Genomic DNA, 15,129 nt, shown 5'->3' with positions numbered 1-15,129 from the left:
TAATTTGCCAGAGTGACTCTCAGACCTGGAAGAAACATTTTACTTACTTACTGGATGGCCAGTTTATGCATGTTACTCAAACCAGGAAGAGAGGGAGGGCACGGGGAAAGGGCTCGGAGGTCCGATGCCCTCGGAGTGCACCTTGGTGCTGGCGTCAGGCGTCCCCAACCTGGAAGCTCTTCGCACCCTGTCCACGTGCATTTTTATGGGGGCGTCATTCTATAGCTATGATATCGCTGACCACTGGTGATTGATTCAACCTTCAGCTGCCCCTCCCCTTGAGGGTGGGTGGGACTGGGAGTTCCAGCCCTCTGAATCACAAGGTTGGTGCTCTCGGCAGCCAGCCCCCATCCTTAGGTTCAGTTTAAAATTCTCCTCCTCAACACAAAAGACACGGATGGCTCTCATCACTTAGGAAATTTCAAAGATGTGAGGAGTTCTGTGTCCGAAACGGACAAAAGACCAAATATATGTGTTTCTTATAAATCGTAATGTCACTGGAGGGCTTTCTCTTTTCTTTGATGCGGGCAATCTTTACAGTATGTTTGTATGCTGCTTGTCGTGATCCCCCGGGAGCAGGGTGGGGGGGACCGGAGATGGGAGATTTTCGTAACCTTGAACCCGATACTCTCAGTTTTAAATAGTGGTTTGGAGATGGTGGGTGTTGGGTTGCAGTTTTCTCTACCCCACCCTCTTCTGGGAGCCTTTGTAATTTTCTTTTACTTTTCTCCTTTTGGCTTGCTTAGTTGTATTGTATATCTTCATAGATTTTTATCTTTCACATTTCTGGTAAGTGGTGATTATTAGGAAGTTCAACCAATTGTGTATTAAAAAATGTAAAAGACATTTAACAGGGAATGTTTCCCAAGGCCCATTGTTTGCCACAAAAAGGAAACCACTGACTTCTTGTTACATCAGTGAAGATAAAATTATTTTGTGAACACAGTACTCCTTTTGTTAGTAACATTTTTCAGACTATGATCAAAAGAAACTACTTTGTGAAAACAATAAGTCAATGGGAAATGGGGACTTTTGTTACAAGTGGGCTTTCTTTAGTGAGAGCTCTTAAACATCTCATTTCTCTGCATAGCATTTTAAAATCTCGTAATTTAGAGAAAAAATGGTATAAATTATGAAAAAGTTTAAGCAAGTTGGAATTAGGTATTTAATTCTTCATTTTTAAAAAATGTACTAAAAGTTTTAATTAATTTTAAGGCAGAGAATGTAGCAATACAAGATTGTGGAAATGTTTGCTTTCATTCTGAAGCAGAAGGAAGTTCAGATTACTGTGAAGATAGTTAATATTATAGTGAGACTGTATTTAAGGTGTGAGTATACTGTATATCACAACTCTTATCGTCCCTCCCACTGTGAATTTATGCTTAGTAGAAAAGTCATCCGGTAAAGTTTGATAAAAACAACAAAATTTAGAGAAGATGAGGACGTCACAATCCTCGTCTCCTAGTCTCCTAGTGTAGTGATTCTCAACTTCCTTTTTTGGGGGGGGTCTACATATAATTATCTAGTACATGTTACTCTCCTTTTCATTTTCTCTCTGTAATTCGAGTCTTCCAAATCTGCAGTGTTGTCATATAATATAGAGTATGTTTAAACCACGTCCTTTGTGCAGTTTTGGTGTTCTTGTTGGAAAGTATTACCCCTCCACTCAGCACCCCCCACTCCCTCAGGCAATTCTCCCCCATTGTTCCTGTCCTGGGGTCATGTGTGTAAGTTCTTCGGTTGCTCCATTTCCTATACTCTACATCCCCATGGCTATTCTGTAACTACCTATTTGTGCTTCTTAATCCCTCACGTCTTCACCCATTCCTCCGCAGCCACCTGCCCCCATCTGGCGACCATCAGAACACTTTCCACATCCATGATTCTGTCTCTGTTCTTGTTTGCGTAGTTTTTAAGATTCTGTTGGTGATAAATATGTATTTTTGCCATTTTATTGTTTATAGTTTTGATCTTTTTTATGTTCCTTTACATTTCATATAATGGTTCAGTGACAATGAACTTCTCTAGTTTTTTGTCTGGAAAGTTCTTTATCTGCCCTTTGATTCTAAATGATAACTTTGTTGGATAGAGCGATCTTGGTTGAAGGTCTCTGATTGTCCTGACTTGGAATATTTACTGCCAATCCCTTATAGCCTCAAAATTTCTTTAGAGAAATCAGCAGACAGTCTTGTGGTAACACCCCTATAGGTGATTATGTTAACTTCTTTTCTCTTGCTGCTTTTAGCAGTCTCTCTTTATCTTTATCCTTTGGCCTTTTAATAATGCTGTGTCTTGGAGTGGGCCTCTTTGCCTCTGCCTTGTTTGAGTCTCTCTGTGCTTCCCGGACTTGCATGTCTGTTTCCTTCACCAAATTAGGGGAGTTTCCTTTCGCTATTTTTTCAGATAGATTTCCAATTTCTTGCTCTTTCTATTCTCCTTCTGGTACCCCTATGATGTGGATGTTGGACATCTTGAAGTTGTCCCACAGCTGCTTATACTATCCTGAATTTTTTGTATTCTTTTTTCTACTTGTTGTTCTGATGGGTTGTTTTTTGCTTCCTTATGTTCCAGGTCATTGATTTGATTCTTGTCTTCATCTGCTCTACTGTTGTTTCCCTGTAAATTGTTCTTTATTTCAATTAGTGTTTCCTTTGTTTTTGACTGGATCTCGTTTCTGCTGCTGAGGGTCCTCACTAAGTTCCTTGAGCATGCTTATAACCAGTGTTTTGAACTCTGCATCTAATAGATTGCTCATCTCCATTTTGTTTAGCTCTTTTTCTGGAGTTTTGACCTGTCCTTTCCTTTGGGCCATGATTCTTTGTGTCCTCATTTTGACAGCCTCCCTGTGTTTGTTTTAGTGTGTTAGGCAGAGCTGCTTTGATTCCATGTCTTGGTAGTGTGGCCCAATGTGGTAGGATTCCTGTAGGGTCCAGTGTCACAGCCTCCTCTATCAGCTAAAGTGGGTACTCGGGGTTCACCCTTTGTGTGGGCTGAGTACACCCTCTTCTTGTAGTTGAGCCATGGTTGCTGTTGGTAGATCAATGGGAGGGATTTACCCAGGCTGATTAGCTGCAAGGATTGGCTGTGACCACTGAGCACCAGCCTCCACTGTCTGTGGAGGATCAGCTGTGCAGTGGCAGGGTGGTGGTGCTCTGAAGTGTCTGTAGCTGTCCACCGGGTGTGTGGTCCTTTGGGTTTCCTGGAGTGGTGCAGGCCAAGGTCAGCCCCCAGCTGTGTTTCGCCTGGGGCCACCCTGCATGAACTATAAAGCAGTCTGAGATGGCTTCTACTTGTGCAGGACTTGGAGGTTCCAGGCGAAGCCAAGCTGTGAATCTAGGCCAGCTGCTGCCAGCGCCGGGCCTGGGGCCCACTGTGGCCAGCTGTTGTTTGAGAGGATTTAGGAAGTTGTCAAGACGTTTTGTTTTGTATGTCAGTTTAAAAAATATTTATTGAGTGAACAACACTCAATAAATGAACAACAGTAATCACATACATTGAGTGATATCTGTTGGTTATGTTCTGAGTTTACACTTAATACCTCCAATTCTTCTAATACTTGGTAATCCTTACAAAACAGCCTTGAAGTGTTACCATTCAGAATCTCAAGGCTCTAAATAAATGATTTTCTGTTTTAAAAATGATTTTAAATAAATTTTAGTGCGTAAGAGTGAAAGGAGGACATTCCAGATGGATGAAAGATAGGGGTGCAGGAATGAATGGGCTGTGTTTTCACAGAGCAGAGTTCAGCCTGGCTGTCGTTAGAGAACGCGAGGGAGATGGGCCAGCAGTTTATTTCTTTTCATTAAGACCTTGACTTTGAGGCTACTGAATTTCTGGATTTTCTTCTGTAGGCATTTGGAGTACCACTGAATTACCAAGCCAAGGGAGCACTGTAATCTGAGGTGTGTGTTAGGAAGGTGCATCTGGCAGCAATATCAGGTGCTTTGGAGCAGTGAGAGGTGAGAGGTAAGTTAGAATGACCAGTTAGAATTCTTTTGAAGTCCTTAGTAAGAGTATTGTAGCGATTGGGGTCAGTGCAAATGACTGGTAATTGAGGATAACCTGTCAGATGAGAAAGTAGAGGCACAAGTGTGTGGTAAGAGGAAATGAAGAGGGGTCTGGGGTGCAGGAGGGCAGTGTTATTATTGGTATTATTTTGTTTTTGTAGTGATCAGATGTAGATTTAGTTTTCAGTGCCAGCCTCGTAAAATGAGCTTGGGAGTCTTCCCTCCTTTGAATTTTTTGCGATAGTATGAGAAGGGTAGGTGTTAGTTCTTCTTTGAATGTTTGGTAAAACTCACCTGAATGCAGCCATTCATTCAGTCCAGGAGTGTTGTTTGTTGGGATGTTTTTGATTACTGCTTTGATTTCATTAGTTGTAACCTGTCTATTCAGATTTTCTGATTCAGTTTTGGAAGATTGTATATTTCTAGGAATTCATCCATTCCGTTCGCATTGCTGAATTTGGTGACATATCGTTGTTTGTGATATTTTCTTACAATCCTTCGTGTTTCCTTGGTATTGGTTGTTACTTCTTCACTTTCATTTCTGATTTTATTTATTTTGGTTATATTTTTTTCTTGATGAGTCTGTTTAAAGGTTTGTCAATCTCGTTATCTTTTTTAAAAACCAGCTCTTGGCTTCACTGATCTTTTGTATTGTTTTTTTAGACTGTTTTGTTTATTTCTGCTCTGATTTTATTTCTTTCCTTCTCACTTCTGGCTTTGTTTGTTGTTCTTTTTTACAATAAGTTTTTTAAGTGTAAAGTTAGGTTGTTTAGTTGATTTTTCTTTTTTCTGGAGATAGGCCTATAATGCTATGAATTTCCCTCTTAAGACTGCTTCTGCTATGTCCAGTAGATTTCAAAAGAGGATTCAGAGAGCTAAAGAGCACAGGAAGAGAGACTTTAGCATCCTTGAACTGAATTGAAGAGTTTACATTGGGCATCCTCTTTCAGTTTAAGGACTGAGGGTGTATCTGTAGAGAGGAAGGGACTGATAGGAAGGGACTGCGTTGTGTCTGGGAATTTGAAGGGTAGAAAAGTTTTAACCTCCCTAAGAGGGGAACACATTAGGGTCAGCCATCACTTAATTTAGATTGCGAGATAGAATAACAGTAATTAACAGTAATGTACTTATGTTAGTCTTTTATACAAATAACTTATATAAGGTCGAGTCTGTCTCTTATGCAATATCATTTGTATAATCTACCAGTAGTTCGAGTGGATAGACAGGAAAGTTGATTAAAATGAGGAATCATAGGAAGCAGACATACTTTAAATATTATATAATTTATAAGTATGTAAGTAGTTATATATCATCAGACTTCTGTGTGTAGCTGAGGCCTTCTCTTTAGGATATTTTATTTTATTTTTTTAAGGATTTTATTTATTTATCTTTAGAGGGGAAGGGAAGGAGAGAGGGAGAGAAATATCAATGTATGGTTGCCTCTCGTGTGTCCCCTGCCGGGAACTGGCCTGCAACCCAGGCATGTGCCCTGACTGGGAATCGAACTGTGGTTGTTTGGTTCGCAGGCCCATGCTCAATCCACTGAGCTACACCAGCCAGGGCTAGGATATTTTAAAAGTGACTTGCATGTTTCAAATTGGGAAACAAGTTTTAGTGACAAAAAATTTTCTTCTTTGCACTCATATTTTTGACATAATTTGTAACTAAATCACATAATTATAGTAAACACAACTGGCATAAACAGATTTTGGAAAAAATAAAATGTACTCTTGGTAAGCATGCAATTCAGTTGTTGGGAGGAAAATGCAATGCTGTATCAGAGAGAACTCCCCCTCCCCCCAAAGGAAATTGAAACTTGGAAGTTGTGGCTTATTCATGGTTTAGGTTTGGCAAGAGTCTGGTTTTATGTTGAATCTGATGATATATTTTTCATTGTATAGTATTTTACAAGGTGATGAGGAATAATACGTGAGATACTGGTCAGTGGTGAAGAAGTTATAGCACTATACACACACATGTATGTATTAATATAGCGGGCAAATGTAAATAAAGCATCACAAATTTAAAGGGTACTATTTGAGGCTTTTGTATATTCATAGAGTTCTGCAACCATTACCACAATTGAATTTAGAGCATTTTTATCATCCTCCAAAGAAACCTTGTACTCGTTAGCAGTCACTCCCCATCACCTATTCCCTGATCCCAGTCAACCACTAATCTGTTTTCTCTCTTTATAGAGCTGTCTATTCTGGACATTTCCTGTAAATAGAATCATGTAATATGTGGCTTTTTGTGATAGCTTGTTTCACTTAGCAAAATGTTAAATTTGTCTGTGTTGTAGCATGTATGTGTCAGCACTTTATTACTTTTCATGGAAAAATAATATTCCAGTGCAGGGATATATCACATTTTATTTATTCATTCATCAGCTGGTGACATTTGTGTTGTTTCTGCCTTTTGGCTCTTACAAATAGTGATACTATGAACATTTGCACGCATGCTTTTGCACCGCTGTATGCTTTTGTTTCTCTTGATGTATACCTGAGAGTGGAATTGCTGGGTAATGTCTTAACTTCTGAAGAACTGCCGGATTTTCCAAAGTGGCTGTACCATTCTGTATTCCCACCAGCAGTGTGTGAGGGCTCAGAGAGTCATACACTTGTCAACACTTACTATCTCTCATTTTGATTATAGCTATGATAGTGGGCATATATATATATATATATATATATATATATATATATGTATTTTTAAAGTGATTTTACTTTTCTGACTATAACAGTAACAAATGCCCTTTATAGATATTTTGGAAAAATACAGAGAAACATAAAAGAGAAAAATCACTTATTTTCAATCACTGCTTAGAAATAATACTTAGTGGGTTTTCCCCATGTTTTACTGTAATTTAAAAAAACATGGCTGAAATTATATACGATTTTGAATCTAGCCTTTGTTTTGGTTAATAGCATTTCCCCACATTATTTTGAAATTGTATTTTAATAGTATCCTATTAAAGAATGCCTGTTCTGTTCTCTTTTCTTTTGTGGTCTTATTCTTGTAATTTAGTTTTTCAATTTACGGTTGATTCAGAAGAGTCTGGGGAGAAAGTAGGAATAAATATTTGTGGTTAATATAACCATGTTTAACTAGAAATTCTAGGTTAATTGTGGTCTAATATTGCATCTAATGAGTAAGTCATAATTTAGTTAACTATTTTCCAGTTTTGGACATTTACCTTTCTTACCATTTTTTAAATAAATATAAAATTTTTATATAGAATTCTGTGCATTTTGAGTTCACAGAAGTGTAACTACTGGGTCAATAGCTATGAATATTTTAAAGATTCTTTTTACCTTTTGACAAATTGCTTTTCATGGTGGTTGTCAAATTTACATTTCTTTTAGCAATGTACATTTTTGCCTTTTTAATTGTACCCTCTCAAGCAATGAACACGTGGAAAACAGTTGAGTTTTAAGGTCACTGGAGCAGGAATTTTTCAGTTTTGTTCTCTGATGTATGTGGTGCTGGTACAAAGTAGGCATCGCAGGCGTGGACTGTATGTTGAATTGCTTCCAGTAGGAAAGAGAAGTTTTTTTCTGAGGGACAAGAAAATAATTGCCTTTTGATTGTCTAGGAAAGTAGCCTTGTTATACTGATCATATTACTGCTTATGTTTTTATGAAAAAGGAATGAAAGTAAAAATCAACCATATTTGGGGAAATTGTCTTCAACTTAATTTTGTTTGAACATTTACATGTTTCAGAAGTCAGAGTGACACACTGAGAAGTCTTAACTCCTGTCCTCCCTGCTTCCTTATAGTTCTTTATAGGTTACCATTTTTACTGTTTTCTTAGTACTTCACAGTGCTTTTAGAATAAATATTAACAAAAAAGAGTAGTGTAATTTCCTCCCCATTTTAAAACATAGAATGTAACATATTCTTTCTCTCTCTCTCTATATATATACATTTAAATATATATATATATATAGAGAGAGAGAGAATGGTATGTGTATATGTATATATGTACCTTATTTATTATTCTGGTGATCTTTTCATAGAAGAACACAAAGTACTTTCCCATTCATTTTTGCAATTTCATGATATTCTTATGGTTGTATCATAGGTAACATTACTGATGCTTGTGCGTTTTTTTTGGTGTTTCACTTTTATAAATAGTCCCACAATAATCTTGCTGAAAACTTTGTTTTGTGAGTGTGCAGTTAAAATATATCCATAAAAGAATGTCCCAGAAGCATTGTTAAGTCAAAGGAGAAATGCATTCTTAATTTTGTAGATACTGCCACCACTACCAGCAATGGAGAGTGCTTACTATGTCTTGGGATACTTTTTGAACGATAGGTAGTTCTAGGGTTATTGCTCAAGGCCCATAATGTGGATGGCTCTAAGTACTGTGGAAGCACTCTTAGGGCAATGGCCTTGTGTTGTCAAGAAACAGGGTTAGATGTTTAGAGGGTGAGGAAATTCATCATGTACTTGAGAAAGATGTTGAAGGTCGTGAAAAAGAAATTTAAATTAGAACCTTAAAAAAGATGCATTTTTATTTTCTTGTTTTCTCTCTCCAGATAGACAGACTCTTTCCCTATATGGTTGAGTTTTTTTTTTTAATAAGTGAATTCTTCTTGGCCAAAGTCTCCATTGCAAAAACTAATTTTAATAATATGTTATATGAAACTGCTAAAATGTAACACCTTTTGTTCTAAACATTTCTGTTACTAATAACCCACCAATTTTTGTTCTCTTCCAGCCTTTACCATTCCGTATTCTGCTTTGTCCATGGTGAACCACTGCTGCTTTGCCCCGGTGTGCGCACTTGCGTGCCAACAAAGTACCAGATTGAAAAAGCTTCTAGATGGATCCTTCCCAAATTTGGTGTCTTTTCTACAAACCCTGTGCCTCAACAACCCTTTCTAAGTGGTAAGGGTATGTACTTAAAAAATAACAGAAATTTGTAAAACAATTTATGGATTGTCTTCTATTTTATACCTTCTCTTTTTACATGTGAGTAATACTTGCACTTTTTTTTGCTAATTGAAAAAAATCACACCTTAAAAAAGTAACATTAAGATTCTGAAGGCTTCAAAACCTCATTTCCATATTACGTTCTGGGTACAGTGTAATATGTATTATGTATAGAGAATAACAATAAGAATATGCGAACAATTTTATGTGCTTGTGCTTTATGTACCCGGTTATCCTTTAGTGTAAGGCTGAGGAAGTGTAAGGCTTACCACTTCCTGTCTGTTCAGGTATTTGAATTGGTCAAGAACATCCTCTTCCTAGCCATGGTAAATTATGCACATGTTTATGGAGATGACAAAAGAGGTGTGTAGTGCCCACTCTTCTTTTTATAGCATGGCACTATGTGTGCCTTTCCGTATTCTAACAAAGACCCCAGTTAGCCAACATGTTTTTGAACATCTCTGAGATTTACTCAGAACACATTTGGGGGAGGTGGCAAAGAGGAGTAAAATCGAGCAGAACAAATTGTCGAAATTGGAGAACTCTAAAATAACAGTTACTGAGTGCTAGTCAGCAAATATTTACCAAATGCCTGCTGATGATGAATGAAAATATATAAGGACATTTAGCGTTTTAAGGGAGTAAGTCACCAAAAGGAAGCCATGGTGTCAGGTGAGGGCTCAAGCAGGGAGGTTGAGGAAGGTATGGTGTGCATCTTAGCTCTAGTTCTGACCGTTCATTGCATTGTGTTCTTGAGTACCAGTTAATTGGCCTTGTTAGACCTTGGTTTTCTCATTATAAAATGAATGAAGTAAACTAAATGATTTATAAGGCTCTTTGGTGTTTTCATACACCTGACACTTTATGAACATAATGAACAAGTTGATAGGTTTTTGGTTTTTTGAGGATAACTTTTCTTTCCTAATGTATCTTACAGAGATATTTTTAGAGTATTTTCTTTAAATTGTGGTTTAGAATAAGATCTTCACTATCAGAACAGTTTTCTTTTTTTAAAAAAAATTATATTTTGTCTGTTATGCTATTACAGTTGTCCTGACCTTTCTATCTTTGCCCCCTCCACCCAGTATCCTCTACTCCCTCAGGCAGTCTGCACACCACTGTTCATGTCCATGGGTCATAAGTTATTTGGCTACTCCATTTCTTATACCATACTTTACATCCTCATGGCTGTTCAGTAAGTACCTGTTTGTACTTCTTAATCCTCTCACCTCTTCACCCATTCTCTCCCTACCCCTCCCATCTAGCGAACTTCCCGTAACTAACTACTTTTATCCTCATTGTCAGACTCTCTCTTTATCTTCATCCTTTGGCCTTTTAATAATGCTGTGTCTTGGAGTGGGCCTCTTTGCCTCTGTCTTATTTGAGTCTCTCTGTGCTTCCCAGACTTGCATGTCTGTTTCCTTCACCAAATTAGGGAAGTTTCCTTTCGCTATTTTTTCAGATAGATTTCCAATTTCTTGCTCTTTCTATTCTCCTTCTGGTACCCCTATGATGTGGATGTTGGACATCTTGAAGTTGTCCCACAGCTGCTTATACTATCCCGAATTTTTTTGTATTCTTTTTTCTACTTGTTGTTCTGATGGGTTGTTTTTTGCTTCCTTATGTTCCAGGTCATTGATTTGATTCTTGTCTTCATCTGCTCTACTGTTGTTTCCCTGTAAATTGTTCTTTATTTCAATTAGTGTATCCTTTGTTTTTGACTGGATCTCGTTTATGCTGCTGAGGGTCCTCACTAAGTTCCTTGAGCATGCTTATAACCAGTGTTTTGAACTCTGCATCTAATAGATTGCTCATCTCCATTTTGTTTAGCTCTTTTTCTGGAGTTTTGACCTGTCCTTTCCTTTGGGCCATGATTCTTTGTGTCCTCATTTTGACAGCCTCCCTGTGTTTGTTTTAGTGTGTTAGGCAGAGCTGCTTTGATTCCATGTCTTGGTAGTGTGGCCCAATGTGGTAGGATTCCTGTAGGGTCCAGTGGCACAGCCTCCTCTATCAGCTAAAGTGGGTACTCGGGGTTCACCCTTTGTGTGGGCTGAGTACACCCTCTTCTTGTAGTTCAGCCATGGTTGCTGTTGGTAGATCAATGGGAGGGATTTACCCAGGCCGATTAGCTGCAAGGATTGGCTGTGACCACTGAGCACCAGCCTCCACTATCTGTGGAGGATCAGCTGTGCAGTGGCAGGGTGGTGGTGGTCTGTCACTGTCCATGGGGTGCATGGGCCCTGGAGTTTCTTTGGTGTTGCAGGCCAAGGTCAGCCCCCCAGCTGTGTTTTGCCTGGGGCTATTCTGCCTCAGCTGTAAAACCATCTGAAATGACTGCTACTTTTGCTGGGTTTGGAGATTCCTAGGTGAAGCCAAGGTTTGACTATAATCTGGCAGCTGCTAGGGCTCACTGAAGCCAGCTGTTGCTTGTTTGATAAGATTCAGGAGACAAGACCAGCCATTCTTATGGGGAAGAGGCTTGTCTGGGCCTGTAAGTTGGGTGGGGTAGAGCCTCTGTGGATCTCCAAGGTAGGTCACACCAGCATTAGCCAGATTGATGGAGTCTGAGATATGGCACCAGCCTACTAACTCTGTGGGTAAAGGGCTCAGCAAAGGGACAATGGCCAGTGCTTGCCCTGATGCCAGACACTTCAGTCTCTCCCTCTATTCCATTGATGCCCTTCAAGCTGCCACCCTGGTGCTCAGAGGAAGTGAGTCTGAGTAGGTCAGCCCATGTGTGGATTTCCCAAGAAGAACTGCTTAAGACTGCAGCAGCCTCCTGCACCCACTCAATTCCTGCTGGTTTTCAGAGCCAGAAAATGTGGGGACTTGCCCTCCTGGCACTGGAATCCTGAACTGCAGGGCCTGGTGTGGGTCTGGGACCCCTCACTCCTGAGATATCCCTCCTGAATTTTTATCCACGTGGGTGTGGAGCCAGCCTGTTTTGCATCTGCACCCCTCCTACCAGTCTGGGTGGATGTGGTTTCTTTATTTCCGTAGTTGTCAGGCTTCCATTCAACTCAATTTCTGACATTCCTGAGCGATGGTTGTTCTATATTTTAATTGTAATTTTGATGTGGTTGTGTGAAGAGGCGAATCACATCTGCCTACATCGCCATCTTGACTGGAAGCCCAGAACATGTTTCAATTAACTGTTTTCTCTTGAAGTTGACCTCTTTCTTTTATTCCTTTTCTCTCCACGTTCTTCTCCTTTTCTTCTATTGACCACTGGCATTTTTCTTTATTTAACTCAGATGTTTTTTCTCTGTCTCTTGCATCATATTTGTGGCTCTCATCATATTCCTCTGACCTGGCTAGCATCCATCATTTCATCTTAGTAATTTCCCAGGATCACTACGTCTTAGACAGTGGTTCCAGTGATGGGACCGTTTTAAAACATACGGATAGTTTCTGGGATGAGCTCGGGAGAAGGGCGTGATTCTCTGGAGGGTAGCTGAAACCGAGCAGTAGACCAGCATTAGTTTACCAGGTCTGGAGCCTCACAGTTGGTGTGCACTGCCCACACCACACCCCATCACCTCTTGCCTTAGAGCTCGTCATCACCTGGCGCACTTCTGTTTCTGAGGTCCTGGGGAGTTTCCTGCGAGGGTCGTGACCCTCCGTTATGTCACACTTTTTGAATCTGTTCTTTGTCTTCGTTATGACTTACAGTTTCCTGGCATTTTGTTGTTTTTCTGATTGTTGGTTATTTCCTAGCCTCACTGGCCTCCCACTCACTCAAACCCCATGGTCGCCCTTGGAGCAGCAGCCTACATTCTCTTGCCTTTTTAACATCCAGAGGCACCTGTTCTACCAAATCTCAAATTTAAGTTAAGTTGCCATACAGAAAAAAATACACGTAAAAAAATCCTCACCCAAGGGTATATTTGTTGATTTTAGTGACAGGGGGAGAGAGGGAGGGATGGAGTGAAGGGGAGAGAGAAAGAGGGAAACAGAGAGAGATGTTGATGTGAGAGAGAAACATTTATGAGTTGCCTCCTGTATGTTTCCTGACCAGGGATCGAACCCTCAACCCAGGTACATGCCCTGACTGTGCATTGAATTTGCAACCTTTTGATGTATGGAATGAAGCTCCACCCAATGGAGCCACCTGGCCAGGGCTGTACATCTCACCCCGCGCCCCCCCTCGAGTTCTTGCTGCTTTAATGAGGTTGAAAAAGGTCTCTGTGAAGTGGCTCTTTTCTGAGCTGGGTTCTTGCCTGCCTTCAGAAGGCTGCACACCGCGTCACTGTTGGGTTGACCTTTTGGACAATCTAGCACATGTCCTGACAGTTTCTTCTTTCCATTTCGGGTTTATTTTTTGTGTCTGAAGAAATTTTGTGCCTCATTTAAAATTTCTGTTATGGACCCTTTAAAACACACAAAAGTAAATAGATATGTGTAATGAACTCCCTTGTATTAATCACTTAATTTCAATAATTTTCAAGTCGTGGCCAAACTGTCTGTCTCCTACCAACTTCTTTCCCACTCCTATATAATTTTAAAGGAAATATTAGATACCAGATTACTTATTTGGATTTCAGTGTATATTCTTGATGTACAAGATCTTCTTTTTGAGCACTATAACCACAGTACCATTATCATTCTTTAAAAAAGGCAACAATTTCAATCAAATATCCAGTTGGTGCTAATCCTAAACCATGCATTTTTAAAGCAGTTGACTGGATTAAATCAGGGTCTAGATAAGCCCTTCCTCCACTGCAACTGGTTAATTTTTCTCTTAAGGTTTCTCCCTTACTCCCACCTCCCTTTTCTGTCCTTAAAGTTTATTTATTGAACATACTGGATTTTTGTCCTGTAGATGTAGATGCTTCTGACTACATTTCTGTGAAGTGATTAAACATAACTCATTTATCCTTTGTATTTCTTGTTGATCGGTAGTTGGGTCTAGAGACATGCCCAGTTTCAGGTTTGATTTCTTTTGGCTAGTCTATGTTTTCAAGTGTCTGTCTGGTGCAGACAACATTTGCTGGTCTGTGATTAGTTGCTATTTGTGCATAGTGTTTTAGACGAGAGGTTGGCAAACATTCTCTGTAAGGGAGCCAATAGTGTATATTTTAGACTCTGTGGGCCATCTGGTCTCTGCAGCGACTACTAAACTCGACCATTGTAATGGGAAAGTAGCCATAGACAAAATGTAAACTAATGGGCATGACTCTGTTCCAGTACAGGTTTATTAACAAAAACAGGTGATGGACTGTCTGCTTTCGGTCTGCTAAATCATTAGGGCTTGCAAGATAGTGATATTTTAATATTATAACTTTGCTGTTCATATATATGGTGGAATGCTCTATTTAGAAACTGTTCCTCATGTATTGTTTGTTATCTAGTAGTACAGTTTGTGCAGTCATGCACCACCTAACTGTGTTTCAGTTAACAAGGGACCACATATAACAGTGTCCTGGGAGATTACAATGGAGGTGAAAATTTCTATTGCCTCACGATGGTGTGGCTATCATGACATCACAGTGCAATGCATTACTCATGGGTTTGTAGTGATGCAGGTGTAAATGAACTTGTGCTGCCTGTTGTATGAAAGTGTAGCAGATTAGATTATATACAGGACATGATACTTGATAATGATAACAAGTGACTGGTTACTTGTTTATGAATGATTAACTCTGGTTTATATATTCACCAAACTCTACTCTTTTATCATTATTTTAAAGTGTACACTTTCTACTTATTAAAAAATTTGCTGTAAAACAGTGTGCTGTTAGGCTAGCAGCAGCCCCATCCATCTCATGTTTATCGCACCTCTTGATTGTTTCAGTTTCTCTTGCCCTTGATTTGATCTTGATTTGTAGCACCCCTTGTTTGCTACAGTAACATGCTGTGTAGACTTGTGCAATAGACTGTACTCTAGAGCCTACGTGTGTAGGGTTTGTGTATCCAGAGTTTGTGTATCCAGTTATTCCTTTGTGGATATTTCTTTGTACCTTTTTTGTCTATTGTGAGTAGCACTGCTATGAACAGTGATGTTTTGCATTCTGTCCTTAGAAGCAAGTGTCTAAATATCGTCCATGCTCTAGAGGAGGTGCTTCCCTAGGGGTGTGAATACCAGGAGGCGGCTCCTCTCAGACGCTGCCTCCTACTCTGATTAAGTTAGTCTTAATCATTTTTCTCTGTACGGTTATTCACCAACTGAATATGCATTTT

The 15,129-nt window shown here is 39.5% G+C and overlaps 1 protein-coding gene across 4 annotated transcripts in view; it reads left to right on the top strand.

Annotated features, from left to right (window-relative positions):
• FRYL (FRY like transcription coactivator) overlaps window positions 1-15,129 on the top strand; it is a 247,593-nt gene that overhangs the window by 28,323 nt on the left and 204,141 nt on the right. For 2 of the 4 annotated variants that reach the window (XM_053654987.1, XM_053654985.1), the window contains exon 2: window positions 8,735-8,904. The gene's annotated coding sequence lies outside the window, so the exon portion shown is untranslated. Of the gene's footprint in view, window positions 1-8,734; window positions 8,911-8,969; window positions 8,989-15,129 lie in introns of those variants that run through there. The other 2 variants (XM_053654986.1, XM_053654988.1) reach the window with 2 other exon arrangements.

Source organism: Artibeus jamaicensis, unplaced genomic scaffold (assembly GCF_021234435.1).
Source record: "Artibeus jamaicensis isolate MK-2021 breed Jamaican fruit bat unplaced genomic scaffold, CSHL_Jam_final contig_889, whole genome shotgun sequence".
Classification (NCBI taxonomy): Eukaryota; Metazoa; Chordata; class Mammalia; order Chiroptera; family Phyllostomidae; genus Artibeus; species Artibeus jamaicensis.
This window is presented reverse-complemented; position numbering and strand designations above follow the sequence as displayed.